The sequence below is a fragment of the Ostrea edulis genome, chromosome 5 (assembly GCF_947568905.1).
Source record: "Ostrea edulis chromosome 5, xbOstEdul1.1, whole genome shotgun sequence".
Classification (NCBI taxonomy): domain Eukaryota; kingdom Metazoa; phylum Mollusca; class Bivalvia; order Ostreida; family Ostreidae; genus Ostrea; species Ostrea edulis.
In genome coordinates, this window is record NC_079168.1 from 58,481,466 (window position 1) to 58,492,816 (window position 11,351).

The following is an 11,351-nucleotide window of genomic DNA, read 5'->3' on the forward strand; positions in this document are numbered from 1 at the left end:
TTGGTATTATTGTAATCTTTTCCACTTGTATAACAACTCTAAGTAGCTGCAATAAAGGCAGTTTACTATGAATCCCATTGCCAGGGATAGTTGAGATGTGCGTAACTTCTATAACTGTTAAAATATTTCAATGAAAATAGGAGATGCACAACTACATAATATATAGAAGATGTGCATAAAGTTTGAATGAAATATGTCCAGCGGTATTAGAAATAAACTTCGGACAAATTGTGTCTACGGACGGACAGACGGACAAAGTGATTCCAGTATACCCCAAACTTCGTTTGTGGGGGGTATAATGAAGGGCTAAGACCCCTTCAAAGGGGAGATAATCACAAAAATAGGGTGGGGGGTCATTTAGAAATCCTCTTCTCAAGAACCACTTTGCCAGAAAATCTCAAATTTACATGAAAACTTCCTGACATAGTGGAGATTCAAGCTTCTTGAAATCATGACCCCTATGGAGCGCCAAATTAACATAAACTCGAATAATTGAAGATATCATCAATAATTCAATTATTGCTCTCTTTAATTGAATCAACGCATGCATTAAATCAATTATTGCTCTCATCAAATGAATTAATGCACGCTTCAATTCAATTATTGCTCTCATCAATTGAATTAATGCATGCATCAATTGAATTAATGAGAGCAATAATAGATTTGATGCGCGCATTAATTCAATTATTGCTCTCTTCAATTCAATTGATGAGAGCATCAATTTCGTAGAAATATTGTTTGCAATAATTAATTTAAAGCTCGATATAAATAATTTTATGATTTCTTTAATTCAATTAAAGATATCTTTAAATCATTTACAATACTTTTGTATAAGGATCGAATTAATGCATGCATCAGTTCTTTTAAAGAGAGCAACAATTCAATTAAAGAGATAATTAATTCAATTGTGGATATGTTGAATTGAAGATATCTTTAATTATATAGTTGCTCTCTCTAAAAGAATTATTGCTCTCTTCAAATGAATTAAAGATATCATTAATTCAATTGAAGAGAGCATGCTGAATAATTGAATTAATCAGTGTGCCAGAGCTGTTTGCCAGAAGTGTGCAGCTAATGCCGCTAGCGGCATACAGTGTGCCACTAGTGGCACAGTGTGCCAGAAGTGCACCACAACTTTTCCTAAATGAAACAGTGTGCCAGAAGTGCACCACAACTTTTTCTTTGGTATTCAGAATCAAAACTGTGTGCCAGAAGTGCACCACAACTTTTTCTTTGGTTTTCAGAATCGTGTGCCAGAAGTTCACAACTTTTTTGTTAAAATTTTAGAACTGAAACAGTAAGGGTACCAAAGTTCACGACTTTTTCTTGAATATTTAGAATAAAAGAGCCATTTCAATATATCCACCACAACATTTTCTATAATAGAACATATGCAACATTTCTCGCACCCCCTTCCATCGATCTTCTTGTCTTAATGGGAATTAGCGGTCATTTGGTCACCAAATATTGTCAGAATTCAATGAAAGTTGCCCTATAATAGATATTTTATATTAAAGTAATAATTACACTTGTATTTAATTATTTCAAACACCTTTTAACCTCTTGAAAATGAATATGTGATTTTGGTGATTGAATATTATTGTCTTGCGAGACAGGTATAATTATTCTCTAGTTACCTTTGCATGCTGTCAGCAAAATGTATTTGTTGTTTTTGTTTTTATTTGAGAAATGATTTAATTGGGGTGCAGTGAATACTTCTTCCGTATATATATTTCTTTACATTAAAAGCGGTTATCTAACATAGTTTTATTAGGATTAATTTTCTTGTTTTTGTACATAATACAAAATAAATGTTCTTATTACATGTAGTCATCCATATGTATTTCAATATCATCGAGAGATTTTAAGAGAAAAAATGGTTGCCATCACTTTCACAGCTAATGCCCCTTTAAAGTAAGATGTAAGTGCACAGGTATCTGAATTTTAATCTAATTATTTCATGCAATTATTTATTGATTCACCAAGCATGTTGGCATACAATCATGTTACACAATATGAGATATATAATGACAATAAACTAATTACTAACAGTTCATTTTGCATATATGTAAATACAAGTATATATTTGATATGCACCTGTGATATTAGACTGTATACAATTTAGTATTGCATATTACATAAATTAAATGTATAGTTATAGCACTCTACTTTTGGTGCGCAATTCAAAACATTCATGTAAAAATTAAATGTAGTTATAGCACTCTACTTTTGGTGCACAATTCAAAACATTCATGTAAAAATTCACAAAACCTTCTAGCATGAACAGGGTTGCATAGTACTTTACAATGGTTTTCCTTTGATATAGCATCGTCTGAATTATAGATGTTCAAAGGGTAATATGGTAATTAGAAAAAAATGTGAAGAAAATTTTTTCTATATCTAAAGAAATGGAGAGAGAGAGATATTTCTTTTCTTTATTTACATGTATATCTGTCGATTACAGTTCAGATACTGGGTTTGTGAGTTGAATTAATCAAATGAGAGTGGTAAAAATTCACCTTTATATCGTATAATTTACATATCAGGATTTTATCCAGGTACGTTATTCTGGTTTGTGGAATGCTAATTTATACTAAGTTAGAATAATCTAAGCTGTATACCAAAGTAGGTCTTCATGGGGCTTTACGGCTCTATCCATCGTAAATAGAGATCGGGTTCAATGCGTCGGGTGTGGGATTCACACAATATATGATGAGCGCGAAAGTTGATATTGAAAGGCGCCATGATGTGATACCGGTACATGAATCGAGAACAGGAGTTGAATCAGTTGATGCAGATATTCTGAGGAGAATCTTCCAGTCATTGAGTAAGTGAATTACTGTGTATCTTATAGTTATAAACTCTCTGATATATTCTTCAAAACGAAACTGATCGCTCATATTGTATGTTGTTGCGTCAAATCTTGCAAGTCAGTGTTTACGTTCATAAATTTACATGCTTCATATTCAATTCTTTGAAATTATGTGGAATTATTTTTTTTCAAATTTCCTTTGTATGAGATTAGACTCCTTCTAGTTGCATTATCGTAGCCCTCGCGGATTTTTTTCTTCTTATACATTTGGACAGGCACTTTAAAAAAAATGGAGAGAGAGGGGGAAAGGCCGAAAAAGAAACAAATAATTAGGCCTATTTCCGTAATACTTATGCTATTTTTTGTTTACTTTCTACTCGGGTGATATTTGCAAAACTGAATTAGTTTATTAAGTAAATGGTGTTTTTTAATGAATGGTTGATTATTATTTTTTTATTCAAATGCTTATGATTTGAACCCAGATGTCCAGTTAGAAAAATTAAACTGCATTATGATCAGGGATGTGATCTCCGGAATCTCAATTTTGTCACTACATCAATGCATATACGTTATTAAAATGGATTGAAGGTCTTGTCTTGGCAATAAAGTTAATTTGTACGTAAAGTCGGGTCAGCATGATATTAACAGTTGTACATCAGATATTGCATTTATTAGTCCAATGGGCTGTAACGCAACATTGATTATTGCTCGACTTTGAAAATCGGTGGCCCCAGGTGTCAGGTGACGATAATTACATGTACACACCCCAGAATGATTCCTCCTATGTTAGATGCCTTGCAAACTTATATATAGGAGGGCCAATGGTATCTCGTAATTATTTAAAATTTTATATCTTTTTCAGAATATATTTCATGATAGTCATGCAGATTCAGAAGTTGTGATGGTGTGTTGATAGGCTGTCTTCAACTTGCCATATCTTAGAGTTCCAACATGCAGGCCTGGATTAATGTGTATAAATCACTAATGAAGTTACTTAGTGTTATTTAGTTTTCAAAAAAAGAATGACATTTCAATTTATACACACTTGCCAAGTGAATCTGATGAGACTGCTACATGTATTTGTGAGTAAAAGGCATTCTGTCTTAACCGAAAAACTATTTACAGTTTATCACAACAAATGGATGGGACAGTAGAGCTGTTGCGGACAAAATGTGATTGTGATGACCAAGTACTGAACAAGTGGAAGATTAGAAGAAGGTCCAGAATTCAATCATGTTTTTGATTCTAAGGTGCAGACAGCATGGAGATAGTCCTATTATTCTCCCGTTCATCTATGATGGAGAAACTTGTGTAAATGTTTAGTGTTCTCCCTGATAATTAAGTGCCCACAAGTCTGTATTAATTTATCAGAATATAAAGTCCTTCACAGTACTGATTTTAAAATTAATGTAGATTGTCTCCAGATTTTTCTGAGGAAAAGTACATAGTTTACATGTGTGAATTTTGAATATATTTCATTCTTGTCTGCAAGTGTTGCCGAAACCTGTTGTTATTGATGCACAGTCATGTTATGCAAATGATAGACCTCCTTCTTAATTACATGTACATAAGATCATGTTAACTCCTTTGTATTAATTGTATACACAATTCTAGCATTTATAGCATCATTTATATAGCACTTGCTAGTTTAAGAAGGATTTTATTTTCTAAAAGCTTCATTTGACATGATTGATCTAAAACGGCCAAAATTCACAAATCTATTTAAATCACAACCTGACCTTAGGCCAGAAAAGTGCCACTGTGGGTTGATATTTTTCTCTTGGATCTTGAAAGAAATTCTTTATGCAGCAGTTTCCAAATTAAATGTACTCTCATGGCCAGGGTGGGACTTCACTGAGAACTTTTTAACATTGCTTAATGCAATATTTGTAGATTAGAAGTTGTTGCAGTTTCTTTAAGTTTTCTCTCACATCTTGTTATAATTATATTTTATATTTTTGGTCAGGTTGCACAATGTGCAAACAGTTTATAAAATGGTGAATAACTGGAGGGCAAGTGACAGTAGCGTCCGTGTAATAGTACCTACTTTGTGTAATCAACTCCTTTCACACCTCTCACTTGATGTTCCTTAAGCTTTGTACAGTTGTTAGGGATACATTGAAGATGTGCATGTGCCTTTTTGAAAGTAATCAGACATTTTTTGAAAAATTTACATGTAGTTGAACTTCGTCATTTTTTAAGCATTTCTTTAATCGACAGTACCTATTTTGTGTAATCATCTCCTCGTACATACCTCTAACTTGACATTCCTCAAACTGTGTACATTTGTTTTGAACACATTGAAGATGTGCATATGTGTTTTTGAAAGTGATAAGACATTTTTTTAAAAATGTATACGTTGTTGAACTTAGTCATTTTTAAGCATTTCTTGAATAGATGGTAACTATTTTGTGTAATCAAATCTTCATGCACCTCTAACTTGACATTCCTTAAACTTTGTACAGTTGTTATGAACACATTGAAGATGTGCATGCATCTTTTTGAAAATGATTAGACTTTTTAAAAAAAAAATTGTGTAGTTGAACTTTGTCATTTTTATGCATTTCTTGAATAGATGGTACCTATTTTTTGTGATCAACTCGTGCACATCTAAATTGATATTCCTCAAACTTTGTACAGTAGTTATGGACACATTGAAGATGTGCATTTGTCTTTTTGAAAGTGATCAGACTTTTTTCAAAAAAATTACATTTAGTTGAACTTTGTCATTTTTTTTTAAGCATTTCCTGAATAGATGGTACCTATTTTTTGTAATCAACTCCTCTTACAGCATTTATTTGACATCCTTCATACCTTGAGCAGCTGTTATGGAAGCATTGTAAATGTTCATGTGTCTTTTCGGAAGTGATCAGGCATTCTTTGAAAAATTTACATGTGCATGGTGAAGTTCAACTTAGTCATTTTTAAGCATGGTACTTTATGTAACCAACTCAGCTTTTACTTAACATTTTCCAGACCCTGTTCATTATAGATGTTTTAAAAACATTGAAGATATTCATGTAACATTTTAAAAATGCTTCTCTTTTTTTTTTCTTCTCTTTTTTGTTGTTGAAAAATTCTACCTTTAATTTGTCATTTTCCCAGTATGTTTCAACTGTTGTTCCTATGATAGATAACATATTTTACAAGAACCCGGTCATTTCTGTTTTTGAATAATTTTTTTAATTAGTATTTTTGAATATGTTAATTACTTGATATGTCATTGTTCTTGAAATTATATTAATTGAATTGTTATTGTGTTTTTGTTTTGTAATGACAGTTTATATAGCATCCCTTAATTTCGAGCAGACAGTGCCAGAAGTGTGCCGCAAGTTTGCTGCAAACTTTGTGCCAGAAGTCTGCAGCAAGAGTGTGCCGCAAGTTTGCGGCAAACTGTGTGCCAGAGGAAAAATTTGCATACGAAAAGTATACTTGCGACAAATATGCCGCACACTGTGTACCAGAAGTGTGCCGCAAGTTTGCTGCAAACTGTGTGCCAGAGGAAAAATTTGCATACGTAAAGTATACTTGCGACAAGTATGCCGCACACTGTGTGCCAGAAGTGTGCAGCAAGTGTGTGCCAGAGGAAAAATTTGCACACGAAAAGTATACTTGCGGCAAATGTACCGCAACTAGTTGCGGCAAACTTGCCGCAAATGCGCTGCAAATTTGCAGCAACTGTGTGCCAGAGGGCTTATATTTTGGTAAGGGGCATGCATTATATCAATTATTGCTCTCTTCAATTGTTAATTGATACCATTAATTCATTTGAAGAGATCATTAATTCAATTAAAGCACACATCAATTCAGCTGAAGAATAAATGCCGTGGGTATCATCAATTCAATTAATGCGCACGATAATTCACAGCAGTAACTGCTGTAATGAAGATATCATTAATTATTTGAACAGATCTTTAATGAAATTGTTCCGTTCATCAAATGAATTGATGATATCTTCAAATAATTGAAGATGTCTTCAATTATTTTAGTTTATGTTAATTTGGCACTCCATAGACCCCTGGGGGTATATTAATTGGGGCCACCATAGAGGATCAAAGTTATACATGAGAATATAACGAAAATCTTTAAAACATCTAAAGAACCACTGGGCCAGAAGAGTAGAGATTTACCTGAAAAGTTTTCTGATATAGAGCAGATTCAAATTTGTTTAGATTATGGCCCTTGGGGTAGGGTGGGGCCAAATTAGGGGATCAAAGTTTTACATGCAGATATATATAGGAAAATCTTTTTCAGAACAATTTAACAGGGCCAATTTCAATCAAACTTGGAACAAATCATTCTTGGGTGAAGGGGATTCAAGTTTGTTGAAATGAAGGGCCATGCCCTCTTCAAAGGGGGAGATAATCACAAAAATAGGGTGGGGTCATTAAAGAATCCTCTTCTCAAGAATCACTGGGCCAGAAAAGCTGAAATTTACATGAAAGCTTCCTCACATAACAGAGATTCAAGTTTGTAAAAATCATGACCCTGGGGTTAGGGTGAGGCCACAATAGGGAATCAAAGTTTTAAACTTAATTACTGTTTTACATGCGAATGTATGGGGCACCAAATTTGGCACAAAGCATCAGATCTGTAGATGTTTGTTAATATGGAAGGCCATTATAACCCATCTACAAAGGCATATGATAATTAATTAATTTGTTGTCAACTTTGATAATTAAGTTTGATCATTAATAAATATTTAGTTGTTACCTTTGAATTTTTTTTTTCTGAACCAAGCTGCTTGTATGAATCTTATTAGTTTTGCTCAAGCTTGTTTCTTGCTAGGAACTGCTGCTCATGCAAGTAAGCAATGTGGCCCATGGCCTCTTGTTTTCATCATGCTTTGGTTTAAGAAGCTGAAGTTTAGTACGTGGTTTTTATTGTATGTTTTTAGATAAGTTATGTTTCATCACAGTTGAGTGATTTTTATGAGATATATGGGACTACTTTTCCAGACTCTTTTTCACCATGCTTTAATTTAGAAAGCTGAAATTTGGTATATGGGTACCACTGAATATTTACGAGGTTTATGGGACTTTGTGCCAAATTTTGTTCCACTTGGTTTTCATCATACTTTGTTTATAAAGTAGCTGAAATTTGATATGTATTTACAGATCAAGTGTAAATTTCATCACAGTTGAGTAATTTTTAGGTGGTTTATGGGACTTTGTGCTGAATATAGTTTTCCAGATGCTTATAAGTTTCACTATGCTTTAACTTTAAATAGGAATCTGAAATTTGATATGTGGTTACTTAATTATGCTTTTTCACTATGCTTTAACTTTAAATACTAGGAATCTGAAATTTGATATGGGTTACTTAATGAGTATAGATACAAATGAAGTTTCTCTTTTGTTATGGTTGACTTATTTTAACAAAACTTGAAGGGGTTTTTGGAGTTCCAAATTAATATAAACTCAAATGATCGGAGATATCATCAATTCATTTGATGTGCACATGCAACAATCCAATTGATTTTTTCAAATAATTCATATCTTCAATTTTGAATTATTGCATGCATAAATTCAATTATTGATAGCATTTATTATTTTGCTCAATAATTGAAGTGCGCAATAATTGAATTGTTGCTTTCTTTAAATAGATTAATTATATCAACAGTTGAATTGATGTGTGCTACAATTCAATCGAAGAGAACAATAATTCGATTAATGCATGAATCAATTCAATTAATCAATGTGCACAATAATTGAATTATAATTGCTATCTTCAATTGAATTAATGATATCATTAATTCAATTGATGTACGTAATAATTCTTTTAGAGCTATGGAGCGTCAAATTAATATAAACTCAAATAATTGAAGATATTTTTAACCCCCCGTTTACCCCAATCTCACGAAGGGTGTTGTTAATAGGTGTAAATTACCTCTTTCCTGAGTGTAAAAATATGGTATGCCTTTGTAGAAGAAAATGGAAGATATAATCCGAACACAAATCCATGGCATAAACCTATAATTTTGACCTTGAGATCAAAGGTCAAGGTCATAAAGAGGTCATGAATGTACATGACACATAGTCTCATGGTGATACACCCATGTCTTATTGTATGACTATGTCAAAACCCTATACTCAATTTTGACCTTGAGGTCAAAGTTCAAGGTCATATAGAGGTCATGAAGGTACCCGACACATCGACTCATGGTTATACACTCCTGTGTCAAATATGGTATGCCTATGTCAAAGAACAAAGAAGTTATGGCCCGGACACGAATCCATTGTAAAAAAACCTTTAATTTTGACCTTAAGGTCAACGTCATATAGAGGTCATGAAGGTACTCGACACATCATCTGATGGTGATCCACCTGTGTGCCAAATATGGTATGCCTATGTCAAAGAACAAAGAAGTTATGGCCCGGACACGAATCTGCAGACGGACAGACAGAGTGATTCCTATATACCCCCTAGAACTTCGTTCGGGGGTATAATAATTAATGATATCTTCAATTCTGAATTATTGCATGCATTAATTGAATTGTTGATAGCATTAATCATTTTGCTGAATTGATGTGCGCAACAATTGAATTATTGCTCTCTTCAAATCAATTGATAATATCAACAATTTTAATTGATGCGCAGTACAATTCAGAAGAGAACAATAATTCAATTTATGCAAACTGTTTGCATGATAATTCGATTTTACTTGTAACATGCAATGTGATTGGTTTATTTGACTTATAATCAACATTCTTTATATCATATAAACAAAATTGCCATTTACATGTAGTCCCACTATACGAGTCCTAAGTATGATGTCACAATATGTTGCTGTTCTCTTCTGTTTCCATATTGTTACAACGACAATATTTGGTTCAGTCACATTTTCTTGGAATTATTCATCAAATAACATCAAGATTTACTAATTTTGAAAAATTACAAGGAATGAATATGGTTTTTTGCTCATTTCATATGATATTAAGTAAGTTGGGAGAGTTTACAGTATTTTATAAGCTGCTTGTGATTTATAATGTATAAACTGCCCCAAATTGCATACATCAAATGAATTGATGACATCTTCAAATATTAAAGATATCTTCAATTATTTGAGTTTATGTTAATTTAGTGCTCCATACATGTCAGTCACAATGTTGTCATAAATGGCTAGAAAGTTTTTATCACAAAAATTACATCCCCTCTCTACATTTAATCTCAGCGAGATTCGTCGACGCTAGATATTTGGACCGACACCTCTTCATCAGTCCAAATATCCAACCTCGACGAATCTCTCGAGATTACATTTACATGTATATATTAAGTGCTCTGCCACAGCACATGATAGATCACCCATTAGATGTTTACTCATTATATATAATAAATAGACGAGTGTGTACGACACAAATTTATGGCAACCTTGGTGCAACAATTGACTTGTCAACAGAAATGATATTTCAAAACATATTTCATTTTATTACATTATAATAATATCGAGATAATTTCTTTCATGTTAGGAATATAATTATCTTTAACTTCACAGATGCAGACTCAAGCCTATGAATAACTCAATGGTTCAAGCACCTGACTTGTTGAAAACCTATGAATAACTCATGCAGTGCTTCCAGCACCCAACTTGTAGATAACTCAGTGCTTCCAGTCCCTGACGTGTAGATAACCTATGAATAACTCAATGCTTTCCAGCACCCGACTTGTAAATAACTCAGTGCTTCCAGCACCCAATTTGTAAATAACTCAGTGCTTCCAGCACCCGACTTGTAAATAACTCAGTGCTTCCAGTCCCTGACTTGTAGATAACCTATGAATAACTCTATGCTTCCAGCACCCGACTTGTAAATAACTCAGTGCTTCCAGTCCCTGACTTGTAGATAACCTATGAATAACTCTATGCTTCCAGCACCCGACTTGTAAATAACTCAGTGCTTCCAGCACCCAATTTGTAAATAACTCAGTGCTTCCAGCACCCGACTTGTAAATAACTCAGTGCTTCCAGTCCCTGACTTGTAGATAACCTATGAATAACTCTATGCTTCCAGCACCCGACTTGTAAATAACTCAGTGCTTCCAGTACCTGACTTGTAGATTACCTATGAGCAACTCAGCACTTCCATCTCAAGTGCTACCCGACTTGTAGATAACCTACGAGTAACTCGGTTATTCCAGCACCTGACTTGTAAATAACCTACGAGTAACTTGATTATTCCAGCACCTGACCTGTAGACATCCTGGATTTCATTCCCAGGTATACATATTTGTACATCCTCTCCAATCCATAAAAAAAATAATCAAGTTGTACAAAAGCAATTGTAATTGCTTAAATACATTTATCCCCCTATCTTATGCCTTTTCATTGATCTTATCTTTTCTTATGAGGCTTCATCTTTGTATAAATATACATTCTCAGAGATAAACTGCATGAATTGACTTTTAAACACATTCCTTTGTGATAAAAAAAAAAAGAGAGAGGGAGCACCTTTGGTAGCAAAATGTTACAGACATGATGGGTAAAAATATTCAAGGGCAGGATATCTGTCACATCTAGATGAAAAGAAACATGACACATGTA

At 33.4% G+C, this 11,351-nt stretch overlaps 1 long non-coding RNA gene across 1 annotated transcript; it reads left to right on the plus strand.

Moving 5' to 3' along the window:
• Nucleotides 1-2,125: 2,125 nt before the first annotated feature.
• LOC125652426 (uncharacterized) lies at nt 2,126-6,065 on the plus strand. The gene is made up of 2 exons (XR_008802925.1): nt 2,126-2,827; nt 3,675-6,065. It is a non-coding gene; the product is annotated as an uncharacterized LOC125652426 (long non-coding RNA).
• Nucleotides 6,066-11,351: the final 5,286 nt, after the last annotated feature.